The sequence below is a fragment of the Natator depressus genome, chromosome 14, assembly GCF_965152275.1.
Source record: "Natator depressus isolate rNatDep1 chromosome 14, rNatDep2.hap1, whole genome shotgun sequence".
Classification (NCBI taxonomy): domain Eukaryota; kingdom Metazoa; phylum Chordata; order Testudines; family Cheloniidae; genus Natator; species Natator depressus.
This window is the reverse complement of record NC_134247.1, coordinates 26,148,496-26,168,355: the sequence shown is the minus strand read 5'-3', so window position 1 is coordinate 26,168,355 and position 19,860 is coordinate 26,148,496. Positions and strand designations below refer to the sequence as shown.

The following is a 19,860-nucleotide window of genomic DNA, read 5'->3' as shown; positions in this document are numbered from 1 at the left end:
CCATTACTCCTTGTTCTGTCATCAGCTACCACTGAGAACAGTCTAGAGCCATCCTCTTTGGAACCCCCTTTCAGGTAGCTGAAAGCAGCTATCAAATCCCCCCTCATTCTTCTCTTCCGAAGACTAAACAATCCCAGTTCCCTCAGCCTCTCCTCATAAGTCATGCGTTCCAGTCCCCTAATCATTTTTGTTGCCCTCCGCTGGACTCTTTCCAATTTTTCCACATCCTTCTTGTAGTGTGGGGCCCAAAACTGGACACAGTACTCCAGATGAGGCCACACCAATGTCGAATAGAGGGGAACGATCACATCCCTCGATCTGCTGGCAATGCCCCTACATATACATTCCAAAATGCCATTGGCCTTCTTGGCAACAAGGGCACATTGTTGACTCATATCCAGCTTCTCGTCCACTGTAACCCCTAGGTCCTTTTCTGCAGAACTGCTGCCGAGCCATTCTGTTCCTAGTCTGTAGCGGTGCATGGGATTCTTCTGTCCTAAGTGTAGGACTTTGCACTTGTCCTTGTTGAATGTCATCAGATTTCTTTTAGCCCAATCCTCTAATTTGTCTAGGGCCCTCTGTATCCTATCCCTACCCTCCAGCATATCTATCTCTCCTCCCAGGTTAGTGTCATCTGCAAACTTGCTGAGGGTGCAATCCACACCATCCTCCAGATCTTTTATGAAGATATTGAACAAAACCGGCCCAAGGACCGACCCTTGGGGCACTCCACTTGATACCGGCTGCCAACTAGACATGGATTGTCGGGCTCAACACTACCTGTTGAGCCCGACAATCTAGCCAATTTTCTATGCACCTTATAGTCCATTCATCCAGCCCATACTTCTTTAACTTGCTGGCAAGAATATTGTGGGAGACCGTGTCAAAAGCTTTGCTAAAGTCAAGGAACAACACGTCCACCACTTTCCCCTCATCCACAGAGCCAGTTATCTCATCATAGAAGGCAATTAGATTAGTCAGGCATGACTTGCCCTTGGTGAATCCATGCTGACAGTTCCTGATCACTTTCCTCTCGTCTAAGTGCTTCAGAATTGATTCCTTGAGGACATGCTCCATGATTTTTCCAGGGACTGAGGTGAGGCTGACTGGCCTGTAGTTCCCAGGATCCTCCTTTTTCTCTTTTTTAAAGATGGAAGGAAAGGGATAATCCTGTCCCTAAGGCTCAATCGGAGACCAACTGCAGCATTCAGCCACGTTTCCCTCCTTTTGATTCCATTCCACGGCCACTCACACAGGTTCTGCACATGTGACTGTTCCCAGGGAGCTAATTTGTGGCCTAGAGATGAGCTTAATTTAAATCAAGAAACCAAATGTGTTGCATGCCTAAATGGAATTTGTTTCAGGTGAAAGCCAAAGCCCATTAAAAGATGAAACTCACTGACCAGGGAACAGAAACACCATGTGACTCCCATAACCAGAGTTTTCAAGTAATCCCAGATTGGAATGTGTTTGAGCAAGCGACCCGCCAACCAGTTCTAAATGGTAGGAATGGTAAAAATTTGGAGGGAGCTGTAAAAGAATGTTAAGCTGTATTGTAATGTTCAGCCACTGGGTGGAGCCTGTATAACATACTTAATTTCATTGTTTGCTGCATTGTTGTAGCCCTGTTGGGCCCAGGACATTAGAGAAACAAAGTGTGTGAGGTCCTATCTTTTGTTGGACCTACTTCTGCTAGTGAAAGAGACTAGCTTTCAAGCTACCACAGAGCTCTGCTTCAGGACCGTGTAAGCTCAAAAGCTTGTTTCTTTCACCAACAGAAGTCGGTCCATGTCATAAATATAAAGGGAAGGGTAAACACCTTTAAATCCCTCCTGGCCAGAGGAAAAACCCTTTCACCTGTAAAGGGTTAAGAAGCTAAGACAACCTCGCTGGCACCTGACCAAAATGACCAATGAGGAGACAAGATACTTTCAAAGCTGGAGGGGCGGGGGAAGCAAAGGGCTCTCTTTGTCTGTTGCTTTTGCCGGGACCAGAGCAGGAATGCAGGTCAGAACTCCTGTAAAAAGTCAGTAAGCAATCTAGTTAGATATACGTTAGATTCTGTTTTGTTTAAATGGCTGATAAAATAAGTTGTGCTGAATGGAATGTATATTCCCATTTTTGTGTCTTTTTGTAACTTAAGGTTTAGCCTAGAGGGATTCTCTATGTTTTGAATCTGATTACCCTGTAAGGTATTTACCATCCTGATTTTACAGAGGGGATTCTTTTACTTTTTCTTTAATTAAAATTCTTCTTTTCAGAACCTAATTGCTTTTTCCTTCTTCTTAAGATCCAAGGGTTTGGGTCTGTATTCACCTATGCAAATTGGTGAGGATTTTTATCAAGCCTTCCCCAGGAAAGGGGGTGTAAGGCTTGGGGGGATTTGGGGGAGAAAGATGTTTCCAAGTGGGCTCTTTCCCTGTTATATTTGTTAGACGCTCGGTGGTGGCAGCAAAAGGTAAAATAGTTTGTACCTTGGGGAAGTTTTAACCTAAGCTGGTAAAAATAAGCTTAGGGGGTTTTTCATGCAGGTCCCCACATCTGTACCCTAGAGTTCAGAGTGGGGAAGGAACCTTGACAGTCCATTACAATGATAGTACCTCACCCACCTTGTCGTTCTAATATCTCACAGCAGCCATTCAAGGCAGTGCATTAAAATGTCTTATACCGACCATATCTCTGGTATATCTCTGTGGGAAGGAAGCTGTGTAACCAGTCCATATCGTGGACAAGAAACTGACCTCCTAGTAGCAGCCCTGCAACCTACCATGAACAAGGTGTCCATAACAAGTCCTCACCCCATTGACTGCCCTGGGACCTGACCTATTGACAGCCCTAGGACCTGACTTTCACCCTCTGTCCATAGAACAGGAAGCAGGGACAGCAGCAATGTGCTTCTCTCCCATGCATCAGCCACATCCTGGAGAGGCCACGGCTAGGTGAGAGGAAAGGCATTCCCCATGGCCCCTGCTGACAGCAGGCGGGGAACATTGCTGCGAACATTCCCCCAGAGTATGTCAACCCAGGTGCCGCACTGCCTGACAGCTCTACCTTCTGTGCCATCCGGCTCCGCCTGCTCCTCTCGTTGCTTCTGCTTGAACTTTAAGTTCCCATAGTGCATGACTGCCCCCGTCATCTTGTAGATTCCCACCTTCTCCTCAGGGTTGAAGCCCAGGATTTCAATGGCACTCTGTGTAGAGCAACCAGGACAGTCAAACAGCACAAGGGTTCAAATAGAAAGTTGCACAGTAAACCACTTGGGGCAGGGCTTTGACAGGAAAATGGGCCTTGCCCTAGGTTGGGTTCCCTGCACACAACCACCCTCAGCATCTTGCTTGGCCAATGCCTGTCCTGGTGCTTGCCAGGAGCTGTGAGGGAGGGAGTGCGGCAAGCCTAAAAATATCTTTTGTTTTAATTCCAATTCTCTCTGTGGTCAGGTGAAAGCAGCCCGAGCTCCTTACACTTCTGCCCTGGCAAGAGACAGCAGGGACTACTGTCAATCAGCAGGAAGGGCGAGATATAATTTTCTGACTGCAATGATCACTAGACGCCACTGGGGGGCGAAAAAGACCACGTCCGGGGCTCTTCGCAGCCAGGTTTTCCCGGGTAATACAGCATTACTTCAGAGTTACGAACACCAGTGTTATGAACACCAGAGTTACGAACTGACCAGTCAGCCGCATACCGCATTTGCAATGGGAAGTACACAATCAGGCAGCAGCAGAGACACACACACAAAACGCAAATACAGAACAGTCCTCTGTTAAACGTAAACTACTAAAAAAAAGGGAAAGGAGCATTTTTCTTCTGCATAGTAAAGTTTCAAAGCCGTATTAAGTCTGTGCTCAGTTGTAAACGTATGGAAGAGCCACCGTAATGTTTTGTTCAGGGTTACGAACATTTCAGAGTTATGAAGAACCTGCATTCCGGAGGTGTTCGTAACTCTGAGATTCCACTGCAGCTGAAATAGCATCTTAAGCAGTAAGGCAGCAATGTATGGGACCCTGGCAGCCCTTCCCCTCCATGAATCAGAGACCCAACATCACAGCCCTCCCCTTCCTGTGTCCCTGCCAGGTGCAGCAGTACTGCAGGCTGCACTGTGGATGGAGCAGATGCAACCTGCCCATTGGGGCAAGGACCATCTGCTCCGCGTTTGTACAGCACCTAGCACAGGGAGATCCTGGTCAGGACAGGGCTCTGAGGTGCTTTGGTAATACAAATCACAATGACTGGCAGCGCAGGAAGGGGATGGATCTGCACCTGCATTCTGCTAGTGCTGTTATTGCCTTGCAGACCATGCAGCTCCATCCCGTTCAGGTTACAGAAAGCCTCACTTCCACGTGTTGCTGAGGGTCCTATGTGTGACTGCAAAGCGGGTGTGTGAGAGATAGGGAACCGGAGGGCTGGGTGGCACCATTTCCCAGGACCTAGCAGCCCCTGCAGTTTTGGGCCAGCTCTCACTTCTCCAATCCATCATTCTCAAGCACTGTGTAAAATGTCTGTTAGTCAAACTCCTCCCTCGACTCAGGGGCCGTGCGGAGCTGTGATGCAAACCAAGGGCTTGTGCACATGCTATGTCAGGGGTGTCTTTAGCCCATGGCTAAGGCACTTGCTTAGGATGTGGAATACCAGCGTTCAAACCCTAACTCTAAAGCAGCAACTGGAGCTCAGCTTTCCGCACTGGGAGCACCTACCCAGAAGACCGTAGGCTATGGTCCTCTCCGTCTCACCTGCTGCAGGTGTTCCACTTTGTACAAGTACAGAAATATTCATTGCTCTAGATGTGAGTGAGCATGACTCTATAGCCTGGTGACTGAGGCACTACGATAGCCCAGATCAGATCTGCCTGGAAGTTAGGAGACATGTGGATCCTGACCTGAGCTTCGCAGCTTGGGCCCATGTGTCATATTAACAGGTGCTGGGCCTTGGACAAAAGTTTGGTGAGCAAGATACGTTTTTGGATAAAACTGGAGGCCAAACAGCGAATGAGTAACAATGTGTCCAGGCTGAAAAGGGTTTTGTCCTCTGAGCTGGTTGGGCAGCAGATCTATGGCACATCAGCGCAGCAGAAAGGGGACAAAACCCTGGTAGTCCAGCACATGAACCAGGATAAGGGTTTAGGAGTTATTAGGAAAAATCCCTTTGAAACCATCTTCCCACAACACAAATGCAGTAATGAAGTCACACAGAGTACGAGATTGGATTGCAAAGGGGCAGAACCAAAGATTACACTGCTATTGGGCCAAATCCATTCCTCGTGTGACTTTGTGGTGCTCGTTGGATTTCTGCAAGGGATAGCTCTGACCCCATGCAATGCCAAAGGGCTTGCTAGACCCTGTTGCTTCCTATCTGTGCATGAGCTGATTTTCACCTCAGTAGCAAAGGGGAAGCTCTGGGGCGACTTTTTCAATATTATGAAAAGGTCTGATAATGTTGGGTGGGGCAAGGGCCATCTCCCCCTCCCTCCCCCTCCCCCCCCCCGCCCACTGCCAAAGAAGTGCTCAGATCTAGGGACAGAGTATCCATATGGGTCACCAGGAGGAGAGGGGGCCTGCATTTGTGTTAGTGCCCTCCCCTGTTATTGGGCTGGAGGCAGGCACCATGGCTACGTCCTCCAGACCGTGCTTCGCCGGAGGGGGCAGACTGGTGAGCACAAGGGGGCCTTCTGGCCTTAACATCTATGGATCTATGCATTTAGTGAAGTCAGTGGAACTCCTCTTGTGTGTAAGCGTGAACGGGATCATGCCCCAAAGGGCCTAGGTCTGGGAGGTGCTGAGTGCCTTCTACCCCACTTATATGCCAGGGGAGACATGTGCCCTCAGCACCTGTGAAGAGCATGAGTGGTCTGTAGTACAAGGAGCAGGATTGATGGGGGCAGGAAGGTGGGGTCAATGGCCAGCATTTCGTCCAGATGGTCCAAATATGTCTAATTCCCCTGCTATACATATTATTAATGATTTGTATTACCAAGCACCTAGGAGCCTCCGCCAGGTGCTGTACAGCCACAGAGAGAAGTGATGCTCCCTGCCCTGCTAGGATACTCACATCTGTAGCCATCAGCTCCTCACTGTCATCGATGCTGGCGACAGTGAGTTCACCCTGGCTCACATAGGGGAAGTCGTAGGGGTTGGTGGAAATGAGAAGCAGATCTGCAAACAAACGAAGTGTCATTAGCTTCAGAGTCACAGGCCCAGCGGAATGGCTACACGGTTCGAATGCCATCGAACTAAACACAGCATGGCCAGCACTTACCAATGAGCTCAGGCTTCTTATTGGACATTATCTGGTAAAAAATACGGTTGCTCCTTTCACTAGCCAACTGAAATGTTACCCGGGATTTCTCCAGGAGATCTAACGGGGCAAAGAGTCAGACAGAGTTATTGTCCCAGGCAAATTCATTACCAATACTGTTCAAATCCTGCCCATAAGAGCTTGCTGCCACTCACAAGTTTCAATATCTGCTGAAGCCAGCTTCCCTGTGGTCCCAAAGTGGATCCAGCTGAATTTGCCCTATTGAATTATACAAACCCAAATTATACAATTATACCCAATTATACCAACACACATGCTGTGCACTGAGCAGCTACAGCAATCAGTGTATTTCATGTGGGATATGTTCTCTGCCTACACTCCAACAATTGAAATGAACTCACAAAGCGTGAGGAGTTGTCGTTCCTCACTGTCTTGGCATTGCCAAAGGCCTCCAGGAGCGGGTTGGCCTGGATGATTTGATCCTCCAGGGTTCCCTAGGTGCAGTACAAAGACTTCCCGTTAAACCTTGCAGTCACTTCAGGTGGAACTTTGGAAAGGAAACATTACAAACCAAGCACCTGCAGATTCCATGACATCCCTCTTGGCTCTGGCTCAGTGAGGTCTTTAAGTACACACCCAACAGTAAGCCTGCAAGTAGTCCCACTGACTTCAGAGTGCTGAGAACCAGCCACTTCCTTAAGCATCTTAGCTGAACCAGGGCCCACTATGGACATTTGCCATTACGTACCCACCTGCTCACTGCCATTAATGAATGGGAAGTTCAGGGTTATGCTGGGATTTTCAAATCTGCCTTGGGGAATCAGGCTACCCACTCCCACTTGCTGATGTCCAGTGGAAGGTGGGCATCTTTCACGATCCCAGATGCCACCGCCCACAGCAGTCAAGCAGGTGTGCCTTATCCCCTCCCTCAGGACACAGCAGTCCCAAAGGTGAACGGTGCCCCCCCATGCACACAGCAGTCATGCAGGTGTGCTTTACCCTTCCCACACGGGCACACCAGTCCCACAGGTGTGCTATACGCCACACGCACACAGCAGTCCTGTAGGCATGCTATACCCCTCCACACACAGCAGTTCCATAGGCATGCTGTACCCCACATGCACACAGTTGTCCTGTAGGCATGCTATATCCCACAGGGACTTTAGGCTAAAAAACCCTCAGACACTAAACAGTGAATTTAAATATTAGAAGCAGAAGAAATTTCAAAACCGTTGGGAAGGCATAGGAATAAAGCACTAATGTAGCGAGCCTAAAGTGGAGAGGAGGCAGGGTTGTTTAACCAGTGGGGCTGCTGGTCACTAAGGCTTTCACATCAAAAGAATATATATGAAAATCTGTATGTGGCCCAGAGGCTACTCAAGAGAGTCCAAGCAGGCATGTACCTCCTCGCCCCAAGTTGAAAAGGGACGAGGAAGGCAAGGAGTGACCCAGCTGTGGCCAAAGGGCAAGGTTGAAGAGGGCGTTTGACCTGAAGAGAGGTCATTCTGACAATGGAAATGCAGCCCTAAGTGAGGCACTGGTAGGAAGGAAATTAGGAGGCTCAGATGGAATTTGAGGAGCAAATGCCAAAGATATAAAATTGGACTTCAAGCATTGCTGTTCTTCATCAGAAGCAGGAAGCCTCTGTGAGAAGCTTTGGGTCCACTGGTCCACCTGGGAGCAATTAAGGAGGACAAAGATATTGCTGAGAGGCTAAATAATTGCTTTGCATCAGCCTTCACCACAAAGGATACAGGGAGATACCTGCTCCTTTTGGTAATAAGGATGAGGTTCGCTCAGGGATGGAGGTTTCAAAAGAAGATTTGTTGGAACAAACCAATACATTAAGAGCACCAGGTCACCAGGAGCTTAACAATGAAACACCTGAGCTGCTAACGAATCATTTGGAGTCTCATTAACCTCAGCTCCTTTGCTGGAGTGTTGGAGGGTAGCAAATATTGTTGCTAGAATTAGAGGCCTCAGGGTGCCCCTGGGAATTACAGAGCAGGAAATATTACTCTGGTATCAGCTGAGCAAGGCCTTTGTCAAAGTCCCTCACAAGATGCTCTTAGCCGGTTAAGGAAACTGAGGGCCAGATGGTGGCCATGACTCCCCAAGGGCATAGGGTGTCAGGCTCCCTGGTGCCAGCTACCTGCACTGCAGCTGGAAGTCTGGGGGAGGAGAGTAGCCTCCTCTGGACCCCTGCCCCATGCAGTACATTCTTAACCAGGCATCGTCACTGGCTGCTCCTTGGGCTACTCTTGGGGCAGAACAGCAGTACATGGCAAAGAATGGACTGATCCTGGAGACGGGAGATAAACAAGATATAGAACATGATCAGGGTAAAGAAATAGTGCTCAGTAGAGAGCGGCAGGCAGGCTGAACAGAAAAGCCCATTTGCAAGCTACATGTCGGATGCTGTTATGCTACCAGGTGCCCTGGTATCGTTGAGACGGAGCCAGTATTCCAGTCCGTCTAATCGGAAGATTTCAGACCGGAATAAACTCAGCAGAGGGCAGAGCAGGTTGTTGTGCATCTGAGAGGCTCCTACTTCTCCTTTACATTCAGTGCATGCTGCACAGCCCCCAGCTCGAGTGGAGATCAGCACCTACCTGGAGAGCAGCTGGCGAAAGCTGAGCTCAGGCAGGCCTGCAGAGATGCTGGTGGGAAGTGGGAAGTGCTTCTGAAGAACTCGCTAACCTCATAACAGCCTGACAATCCAAGGCATCGGCCTCAGATTGCTAAGAGTCTCCTTGGACTCTGCCCTGCCTTTGGACACTCAAATACTCATGGAGCCAAAACCCCTTTGGTCTGTGCCCCTTTCTCTCTGACCATGGCAATCCACGTCCTGGTGCATCTGGGCCTGGTTAATGCTGTTCTCTGTATTTCCTAATACGCTGCTCCCTCACTGGCTCCTCACTGAACAAAATCCAGTTTGTGGTTGATGTCCTGACTCTGAAACCATAGGCGCCGACTCCGTGGGTGCTCCGGGGCTGGGAAAAATTAGTGGGTGCTCTGCACAGGCGCCGATTCCGTGGGGGTGGGGGCGGGGGTTAGCACCCAGTGGAAAGTGGGGAAGTCGGCGCCTATGTCTGAAACCCTGCATGGAATGGTCCCAGCTACCAGTGGTGCCAATCAGGGGCAGTTGGGGGGTAAATGCCCATGCCCTGTTCAGAGTTCTGTAGGCCGCAGAGCTGGGGGGCCATGGCCCGACCACTTTTACACAAGGGTCCCATACTAAAGCAGTACAGCTGCTGCTGGTACAGTCCAGAGCATCGCTGTGTGGAAATTTGACCCAGCCACCCCTGCATTGCAGCAGAGCGGGACTGAGCCAAATGGTGTTGTGACCTGGCACATGGGGAGTCTGTTCCCATAGGGCAGAGCACGGGGGGTCTGCTGAGACCTCGACTCCAGGCAGCCTTGGCTCATGCACTATGTGGGTAAGAGGGGAGACTCCCCATCCAAGGGAGACTTGGGGTCCCTGCAAGGAGGTGGATGAGCGGGGACAGAAACAGGGTCCCTGCCAGGAGCAGGGGACAGGGACCAGAATTTGCCTCCCTCCCACCCCTGAAATATCTGAATTGACACCACTGCCAGCTACCTCACAACCCTCCCTTCACAACCACAAGCTCCCAGAGCAGCTGCGTTTTGCTCAACTATAGATATCGTCGACCAACAGAGGGCACCTGATGCTCTTGGGAAACAGAGCCTCCATGACTAGAACTCACTGCAAGGTGAAATAAGAGCGACCACTAACCTCAGCGCATTCAGAACTAAATGCAGCCACTAGAGAGTCCATACTGGCCCCCAAGCCCCAACTCTTCTGTTTTCCCTGGACAGGCGTGTGCTGAAACAAAGCACGGGTAGGGGATGCTACAGATCTACCTGCATTTTGCTGGGCTGAAGATCTTTCTTCTTCTCCCCAGCAACTGCAATTGTTGCAAAGTACGGGATGACACGCTTGGTGGTCACAGTCTTCCCAGCACCAGATTGTCCGCTGTTGGGGAAAAAAAGTATGCACTTGTAAAAAAAATTTAATCTATTCTTCCTATCCTTCCATCTTACTCACAGGTACTGGAATATACTCACGTGATCAGGACTGACTGGTTATCACGGTCTGAAAATAAAATGGTACAAAGAGCTATCAAATGGGCCATAGTGCACATTGCATCTGAAAGCCAGACTCTGTTCTATCTCCACCCCCACAGGCTCCACCAAAACCAAGAGACTCTGGCTGGAGGGGTGATTTTAATGTTTCGTTTCCAAAGTTGTGGTCGAAGCTGAGGAAACACCACACTTGGCTGAAGCTTGGATGTGCAGAAGGGGCCAGCTGCAGAGCTGACTTGGCTGGAGTTAGTTGTTCACAAGGCTCTGGGTTTTCTATCAATATTTAAAATATTTATTGACTTAGAGTCAAATTCCCTGCCCTGCTCTGTCCCTAGCTCCCATCTGGAATATGACACGTCTCTGTGCTCAGTTGCAGGGCAGGCTCTTCGGGACCGCTGCCCACTGGTGCTGTTAGAGTAGTACCCAAGCTGTTCTAACCTGCACTGGAGCTAGGGCTGGTCAGAGAATTGGGGAGCTGTAACCAGTTCCTTGATGCCCCCCTTCTCTGCGGCCCTGAACATTAACCCTTCAGGCCCTGATTCTGCCTCACTTAGATGTGCAGAGCAGTGCCAAAGTCTGAACTGTCAGGATATGCCGCGGACTTCAGTATTTGCTTAGGAAGTCAGGATTTCTTGCTCTAGGCAGAAAATATCCTTCCTAGCCTGTATTAGTCTTGACAACTCCCAGAAAAGCTAAACTTTCTGGCAGAGGGGATGGCTAACGTCATGATATTAGCGTGGTCTCAAGCCCATTGCCTCTAGGAGTCCCCAGGCAGCAGCCAAACACAGATGAGCCAAGATTCTAACTCCTCATGAGGGAAGCCATTATTTGTCTCCCCATTTTATAGATGGAGAGACAAAGGTGAGAGAAGGGAAGTGACTTGTCCAAGCTGACTCAGTGAGCTACTGGAAAAGCTGAGCCTAGAAACTAGAGTGGGGGAAAATTTTGGACAAATAATTTGCCAAAAAATGCAGTTTGGGTGGACCCCAAGCTAGTCACAAACTTGACCTGATAGTTTCAGCTTGGAAAAAGGTTTTCAAACCATGAATCGATCCCACTTTATAACCTTTAGCCCAGTGGTTACAGCAGTTGCCTAGAATGTGGGAGACCCAGGTCTGAATCCCCACTCTGGAGCAGAGACTTAAGTGCACAGCTTCTGCCTCCCAAGTGAGCAGCCTAACCAGCAGGCTGTACTGGGGTTGGGACCTCTTAATCTTGCCTGTTGCAGCTGTTCAACTTTGAATACATTCTTCAATGTTTATTGGGCCAGAAGGAAAGAGAATGGCTCTGTACCCTGGTGATTAAGTCACTCCTCAGGAAGGTAGGAAATATGGAGTCAAATCATCTTGCTGCCTGATTCAGAGCTGAGTACCTTCATCACCAGGCTATGGTCTCTCACTTTGGTCCAATGAATATTTAAATCTTTATGCTTAAATGCTGAGTTCCGTTAACTGGGCAGCCAGCCCTGCACATAGCTGCAAAATACTAGGTTTTTCCCCTCCAGATAAATGACTCACCAGTTAACATGAACGGATAGGCGTTGTCAGAGATGGAGAAGATGTGGGGTGCGGCCTCTTGACGCTTCTTGCCCCTGTAGCCAGCCACCACTTCTGGGTTGTACACTGGCAGCCACTTGTAGGGGTTGACAGTGACACAGAAGAGGCCTGAGTAGGTCTGTACAAAGAAGAATGGAAGGACTGTTAGTTCTCATGTGCCCATGAGAATTAAATATCTTTATTCAGAAAAGAAGTTTTAAAAATCCATTTACTTAAATCATCCAGGCTGCGTAATGTTCTTTGAGGTTATACAAGACAGCGGGCTCATGGAGGTGAGTCATCATCACCATGTCCTCGATTTTATCATATTTGGGAGGATACTTTTTGTAGTGATAATCAAGGTGGCCATTTCCAGCAGTTGACAAGAATGTCTGAGGAACAGTGGGGGTTGGGGTGGGGGGACTAAACGTGGGGAAATAGTTTTACTTTGTGTAATGACGCATCCACTCCCAGTCTTTATTCAAGCCTAAGTTAATTGTATCCAGTTTGCGAACTAATTCCAATTCAGCAGTCTCTCATTGGAGTCTGTTTTTTAGGTTTTTTGTTAAAGAATTGCCACTTTTAGGTCTGTAATCGAGTGACCAAAGAGATTGAAGTGTTCTCTGACTGGTTTTTGAATGTTATAATTCTTGACGTCTGATTTGTGTCCATTTATTCTTTTACGTAGAGACTGTCCAGTTTGACCAATGTACATGGCAGAGGGGCACTGCTGGCACATGATGGCATAGATCACATTGGTGCAGGTGAACGAGCCTCTGATAGTGTGGCTGATGTGATTAGGCCCTATGATGGTGTTCCCTGAATAGATATGTGGACACAGGTGGCAACAGGCTTTGTTGCAAGGATAGGTTCCTCGGTTAGTGGTTCTGTTGTGTGGCGTGTGGTTGCTGGTGAGTATTTGCTTCAGGTTGGGGGGCTGTCTGTAAGCAAGGTCATTACACAAAGTAAAACTATATCCCCATGTTTATTCCCCCCTCCCCCCCCCACACCGTTCCTCAGACATTCTTGTCAACTGCTGGAAATGGCCCTCCTTGATTATCACTACAAAAGGTTCCCCTCCACCACCACCCCCCACTCTCCTGCTGGTAATAGCTCACCTTACCTGATCACTCTCCTTACAGTGTGTATGGTAACACCCATTGTTTTATGTTCTCTATGTATATAAATCTCCCCCACTGTATTTTCCACTGAATGCATCCGATGAAGTGAGCTTTAACTCATGAAAGCTTATGCTCAAATAAATTTGTCAGTCTCTAAGGTGCCACAAGTCCTCCTGTTCTTTTCGCGAATACAGGGAAACATGGCTGCTACTCTGAAAACTGTTAGAAAGGAATTTACCTAGGAGCTGTACTGTGGAGCGTGGTGTTAAGCCCAGTTTTATTTCGCATCTGTGTTAATGACCTACAAGAGATGGCAAGTAGCACATGGACTAAATCTGTAGATGACGCTGGGATTTGACAAGCCCCGTGTGATCACAAGACTGACACAAAGGGATCCTGGGGTAGTAGAAATAGGGGCAGAAAACCACAGAAACAATAAGATTGAGTCTGGACAATTGCAAACTCCTATATTGGAGGAAAATCCCATCTAAACTGCTCCTATTCAACAGGAGAAGATGAGGGATTTGGAGACCCAATTCTCATTGATAGTAATGGGAACTCAGCTCCCAAAGCCTATAAACTGCTTTAAAAATCCCTGCTCGAGTGCATAGAGCCTGGGTAGGCAAGTAAACAGGACATGTAACTATGAGTGTCCAAAGGGAGCAGTCCAAAGGGTAGGAACACCAAGGACGGAGAGAAATCATTTAACACGGAAATTCCTGGGACCGAAGGGATAACATGGAACATGGAAAGTGGAGGCTGAATACTGGGAAATTGTGTGACCGCTGAGATCTATTAAATTGTTAAATACTCTTTAAAGAAAGACGTGGAAGCATGAAAGCCGTCAGACATATAACCGGGCATGGACAGATTGTAGGACACAAGCCTGTGTTTCTGGGCAATTGCCACTCTAATTTTGACGGCCCTTTGGATTCCTGACAGACATGTGTGGGCAGCCCCTGCCAATGCTGGTGAGGTCCATCCTGTTCACCAAAGCACCAGCATTTCCATGAGCATGAGGAAAGGAATTGCCTCGGGCTGCACTGGCTCCATTAGCTCTATGGGGAAGGTGGAGGGATTGGCCACGGCTATAACACTGGCCCCACTGGCCCCAGGACCTGTTGTATGGGAAGGAGGCGAGACATGCCTTGTTCTTCCAGAGGAAATCCTCCAAAGCTAATGCAGCCGGGGATTCACTTCTCGGTAGAACCTCCCGCACTGTGCTGCAACGTCCTTTCAAAGCAGAGCTTCCTGTTCAGGGTCCAGTGGTGCTATTGAGGGACCCCAGCTTGTTCTGCTGAAGAGGGGTCATGGCAACCTCCACTCCCCCCCCCCCGCCCGAGGGAATGACCTGGGGAAAACCCAGAGACAGGAACAGCCTAGAGTTTTCATGGAAATGACCCGTCTGATCACCGGTGAATGGGGAGGTAAATTAACCATTTGGATTGCCAAGAATGTGTCCTGTCTCCAGCAGGGCCTTTCCATTCTCCTCAGAGCATTTTACTGAGGGACAAATGTGATTATTTTCTAAAAGCAAAGTGGAACCCGCGTGGAATAGAACTGCATTGTATTGGGAAGGCAGGTCACATGCTGTATGGAGGCCGAAACCTCTAGCAAACACAATCAGCACCATTCTGAAGCAGAACGGGGGTGGGTGGGCAGGCGTAGGGGGGAAAGACTTTAACAGGCTCCTCTCACAACAGTCAATGGTCTTTGCTGATCAGCAGGCTGCAAACAGTTACACAGCTGCAGAATACTGTCGGCTGGTTTTGTTTACTTCGTATAACAAACCTCTTACTTTTACTTAGCAAAACAGTGTGCTGGTCATGCTGGGCTCTCACAGATCATTTTGGGGTTTTGTTTCATTTCCGATGATGGGTTTTGTCATTTACTTTTATAACTCATATTTTGTATTCACCAAATGCGTGTTTGATGCCTGGCTGGCTGCTTGTTGAATTCTCCTGACAGTTCTCTTCACCCCTTCTGCCCAGAACTGAATCATTCCTTATATTAAACACCATGGAACGCATTCTTGCCATTGAAAAGAGAACACACAATTCTGGGGTGCTTGGTTTATAGCAACTTTATACTATTAGATCATCCATCTAGCTACTTGCTACCACATTTCCCTTGCATTTTTGGTTAGATCTTAGGTGTCTGCCCTGTAACTGATCCAAGAGTCTGCCCTGTCAGAGCTACAGTGCATGCCGGCCAGGGTGTGACTCAACAGTGCGCTAGCCTGCTGGGTACTGACCCTCCCTGAGGACCCTGCTACCACACCCTGAAAGATCCTAGTGCACTTTGATCTGCTGCTATTTCAAAGTGGAGTTGTTCAAAGTGAGAGAAAGGAATGTGTGCTCTGCTTAATCTGCATTTAACCAGTAAACAGACTCCCCAAGCAAGCAAGAAGGGAAATAAAAATGCTTCAACAGGTGAGGAAAAACAGGAGAGAACATCCTTTAATTTGTTGTTGTAGAAAAATATTTTATTTTGTTGGTACAGAATTTCCCCAGGAGTAAACACGGTATTCTTTCTCTGGCACTTACATACTGGGCTGATGGACGATATAGAAGACACCACTTAAGTACAGTAAGGGAGGTAGCCCCCAAGGGGTTGTGAGTACACCTCTTTGGAAGTGGTAAGTGGCACATATCATTATTAACCTCTGTGAAGTCTCCAACTGCAGCTGGTCTGGACAAAATGAAACGGCCAGGAATTAAGCCAAGTGTCCTTGTACAGAGCTTGTGGCCTTCCTGAAAGTTCAATCTGGTTAAGATTCTCTCTTTGCTGCCCACATTAATGTAATACCTCGTTCCAGAAGGGATCATGAGGGCAGACTGAAGCTCTAAACACAAATGCTCAGCTGAGCATGGGGACTTACTATGTTCAGCCCTGGACACCTGCCAGAAAAGTATTGCCACAATCCCCAGGCTCAGAGCCCATTTCAAACTCAGCTAAATCCCAAAGCATCAGGGTTAGGTGCCGTAATTTGGGGAGCTTTTCCAAGCAAGTTGTGGGTCAGGAAATATCGGTGCTCCAACTCATGTGTGTCATTCTGATTACCATCCGGCAGTTTTCCACTTGAGTTCTGACATCATTTAAGTGGCTGCCATTGCAATTACTAGTATTTTGCACCATTTGCTCTCACAGCTTATGCACATTCTTTCCAAATTCTGTACACAAGCCAAAAATCGTCTTTTTGGCTGAGATGCTGTAATATTCCGTTTAGAAGTCCAAAAAGGAGGATAAGGAAAGTGAGAGGAGTCAGGGTAAAACCAAACCCTACCCCAGAAAAAACAGGTAACTGCAGAACACTGATAGCAAGTTAGCACTGTTCTGAAAAGAATGGCACAACTCAGCACAGCCACGTGTAAACAGTGCAGTGGGTACTATATGCTAAGCATTTTGCAGAGGGTCTGGCTTTTATCGAGTATTGCCAGTGGCTTGGGAAAATTCACTGCCCATTCCAATACGACATTCTAAGTCTTGCCTTATTTGTAGGCATGTTGTGCTTTGCAGCTTCCCAAACATGATGCCCACAGCTTTCAGAGACTTCTGCATGCCAACAGCCAATTACTATAAATCCTTCCTCATCCTCCTACCAGGACCCACAGTATTTTAGGGCTGACTTTCTTTATTTTAAAACGCTGTATGTCATATCTTGAAGGGATGTCATCAACTTGAAATCTAAACAATTTTTAAAAATAGTGACACTAACTTCCGGTTCCACACCTGCCAGGGTACTACAATTCTATTTTCTTACACTTTAAAATGAGATTTTCTTTCCCCTGTTTCTGTGTGAAAGACCCACACAAACAAAGAGGGAAAATGACTGTGCAGGGAAACAATAAAAGTGACTGGAAACAAAGTGCTGTCAAATGCACAAAGCAAACAGGAAAAAGAGAGGGACATTTCCCCCCACCCCAATGTTTCTCAGCCAGAGGAATCAGTTGCGGCTTGAACCACCCATAGGTAAAGCATTTTCAGACGAATGTGATACTTAAATTTTCATTTTTATTGCTGTAAAATGATACAATGCACAGATCTGTACGCTATCAGTGTCCCTTTATCTGGCACCAGAGAGGCAGCTTTGGCTTTTATAAGTTAAAATAAATGTATACATTCCCCTGTCCACAGAGCCCCTGAGACTCACATATGTCTTATGCACTCTGCAATAGCCACCCACCTGCCAAATCCCTTCTCCAAAGCCTGGGGACACTAAAGCTTTCCAAAGGAAGAGGTCAGAAGAATTTAACATGGGCAAAACAACATTTTATCCTTGTTTTTGAAAACAGCTGAAACATTTTGACTGAAGTTTTCTAATAAATTCCGCCCTGAGGCAGGTTCCCAGCATGGGATATTTCGGTCCAAATAGTTACTTTGGCAAAGCTATAAGCAACTGAAAACAGGATCTTACAATGGGACGTGGCAGGCAACCTTTTAGGCAGTGCCCCACACCCTGCCTCAAACAACATGGCCAAGAGCTGAAGTGGGCTCTGCACCTTGCTCTGAGGTCTGTGAGCACTCACTGTGTTGTGGGAGCGAGTTCCCGATTCACAGGCTGGTCACCAGGAAAGTTCCGTCTCCTGCACAGTGAGCCTCGCCCTTGCGGCAGATGGTGCCATCGTTCCGTAGCTGTTATGGGAGGGCAGGAAGGCTCTGGCATAACACTCCACAAGGAGACAAGGCAGAGATCAGAGTGCTGGAGCGTGAGCCTCTCAGTGGCCTGTGCTGCTCATCACACAGGCTCCTGGGGCCTCAACCAGCTGTCCTGCTGGGCATGTCTACACTGTCATGTAAGCCCAGGGCTCAAACTCAGGCTCAAGCCTAAAGCTCTCTTCTGTCTACACTCCAGTCATGCTAAGCCAGGGCTTGGTCCCAGGACCCCACGGGGATTCAGATCAAAGCCTGAGTCAAGCCCAGACCCAGGGATCAAGCTCTACTGCTCTGCCGTGAAGATGCAGCCCCCCTGGATTTGGGCTCTGAGGGAATGTCTACACTGCAGTAAAACACCCATGGCAGGCATGTGTCAGCTGACTTGGGCTCATGGGGCTTGGGCTGCAGGGGAATAAAACTGTGCTGTAGATTATGCTAGGTTTGGAGGGTTTAGCAGATAAATTTATTGTGCCTTGTGTCTGGCAGGGCAGGGCAGACAGGACTGAATTCCTGACATCTGCTTCTGTTGAGATTACCTTTCTCAGCAGGCTGGCCCTGCCTTTGCCAGGCCGCTGGCTTTGCTTCCGTGCACATGCAGACAGTTGCTTAGTGGAACATTTTCAAAGGCACCTGAGTGACTTGGGAGCCCAAGACCCATTTTCAGAAATCACCAAAGTGCTTCGGAGCCTGGGACTCACTGGAAGCCAGTGGGAGTCTGGCTCCCACGTCAATGAGGCACTTTTGAATATATTCCCCTCAGACCTGCATCCTCTCTCTGCCTTTGGTAAAAGAGGTCAGGAGAAAGACCAGTGGGGTCCTGTGCTCTTCCCTTCTACTTCCTGCAGGAATACACATTTCCTCCAGCATAGCGAATTTCACAAGACAAAACAAAGAAAACCTAACACATTTTCTAGCTAGATTACTTACTAACTTTACAGGATTTCCAGGGCTTGCATCCTTGATCTGTTCCCGGCAAAGGTATCACACAGACAGACAAAAGCCTTTCCCCCCCCCGCCCCACTCCAGATTTGAAAGCATCTTGTCCCCTCATTTTGGGTCAAGTGCCAGCCAGGTTACCTGAGCTTCTTAACCCTTTACAGGTAAAAGGACTTTGCCTCTGGCTAGGAGGGATGTTATAGCACTGTATACAGAAAGGTGGTTACCCTTCCCTTTATATTTATGACAGGTGAAGATCCTGAGCCACTTGAATCCCGAACAAGCTATGGGTCGAACGTCGCTCCTTGACATGGGCCTCACTCAAGCACAACAAGCACCGCGTGTGGGGATCGTTGTTAGGGCTCGCTGCCTCTCATACGATGGACAGTGTTTGAACCCTGGTGAAGGCACCACAGGGAATTCCTAACTAAATACAACCAACACTTACACTAAGGGTATTACTAGCTATAGCCAACTTGAAAAAACCACTGAAGTAGTGAGAGCATGTGAGGTTAAGTCCACACAGAGCTCCAACTCCAGCCACATCTGGTAAGAAGGAACTGGGGGCAGGTCGCCACCTTATATACCCAAGGGAGGGGCTATGGCCATGAGGCACGAGCACCACCGCTCTGGGTGTATTGCTAGGCAAAATTCTGCAGCTCTGGTGCACAGGGCACACATACACACACACACCCCTATGTGGAATACATGGCTGCATCTGCTCGAAGAAGAACAAGGTGACTGCTAGTCCTGGGCACCCTGAGAACTGTCACAGCTCCTCATCAGTTCCCGCCCTTTCTCCTCTCCTATGCTGTGGCTGGCAGAAGATGGATCAACCCCACGAACAGGTTAGAGAAGCCGGAGGGCTACCTGGATTGCTGCCCCAACCCATTTTCCACCCCCCTTAAAGCTGTTGCAGAGCAGAGGTTCACTGGGTTGCAGGAGTGCCCCACTCACAGCTCACCCTGCACAAGCCTGCACAGACTCTCGGGAGAGGGGTGCAGAACTGATTAAACCAGCATTGCCTTGTCGGGGGCGCTGCCATTCCCAGGGTGTTCACCATATAGGTGGTCTGGCAGCACCGCTGGTGCACAGAGGCCACAGGTAACATGGGGAGAGTGTCACACAGGCAAAGAGGAGTGTGTGATGGAACGGCCAAGGCAGGTAGAGCACTACAGCTCCTCCTTCCTCATTGTCTCCTCATTACACGTTAAAAACACAGGGAAATTGCCTTTGTACCACCAGGTCACTGA

General features: G+C 48.5%; 1 pseudogene; it reads right to left on the bottom strand.

The window, feature by feature from the left end:
• The window catches only part of LOC141998823 (myosin-1B-like), a 39,125-nt pseudogene that overhangs the window by 19,027 nt on the left and 238 nt on the right, over positions 1-19,860 (bottom strand).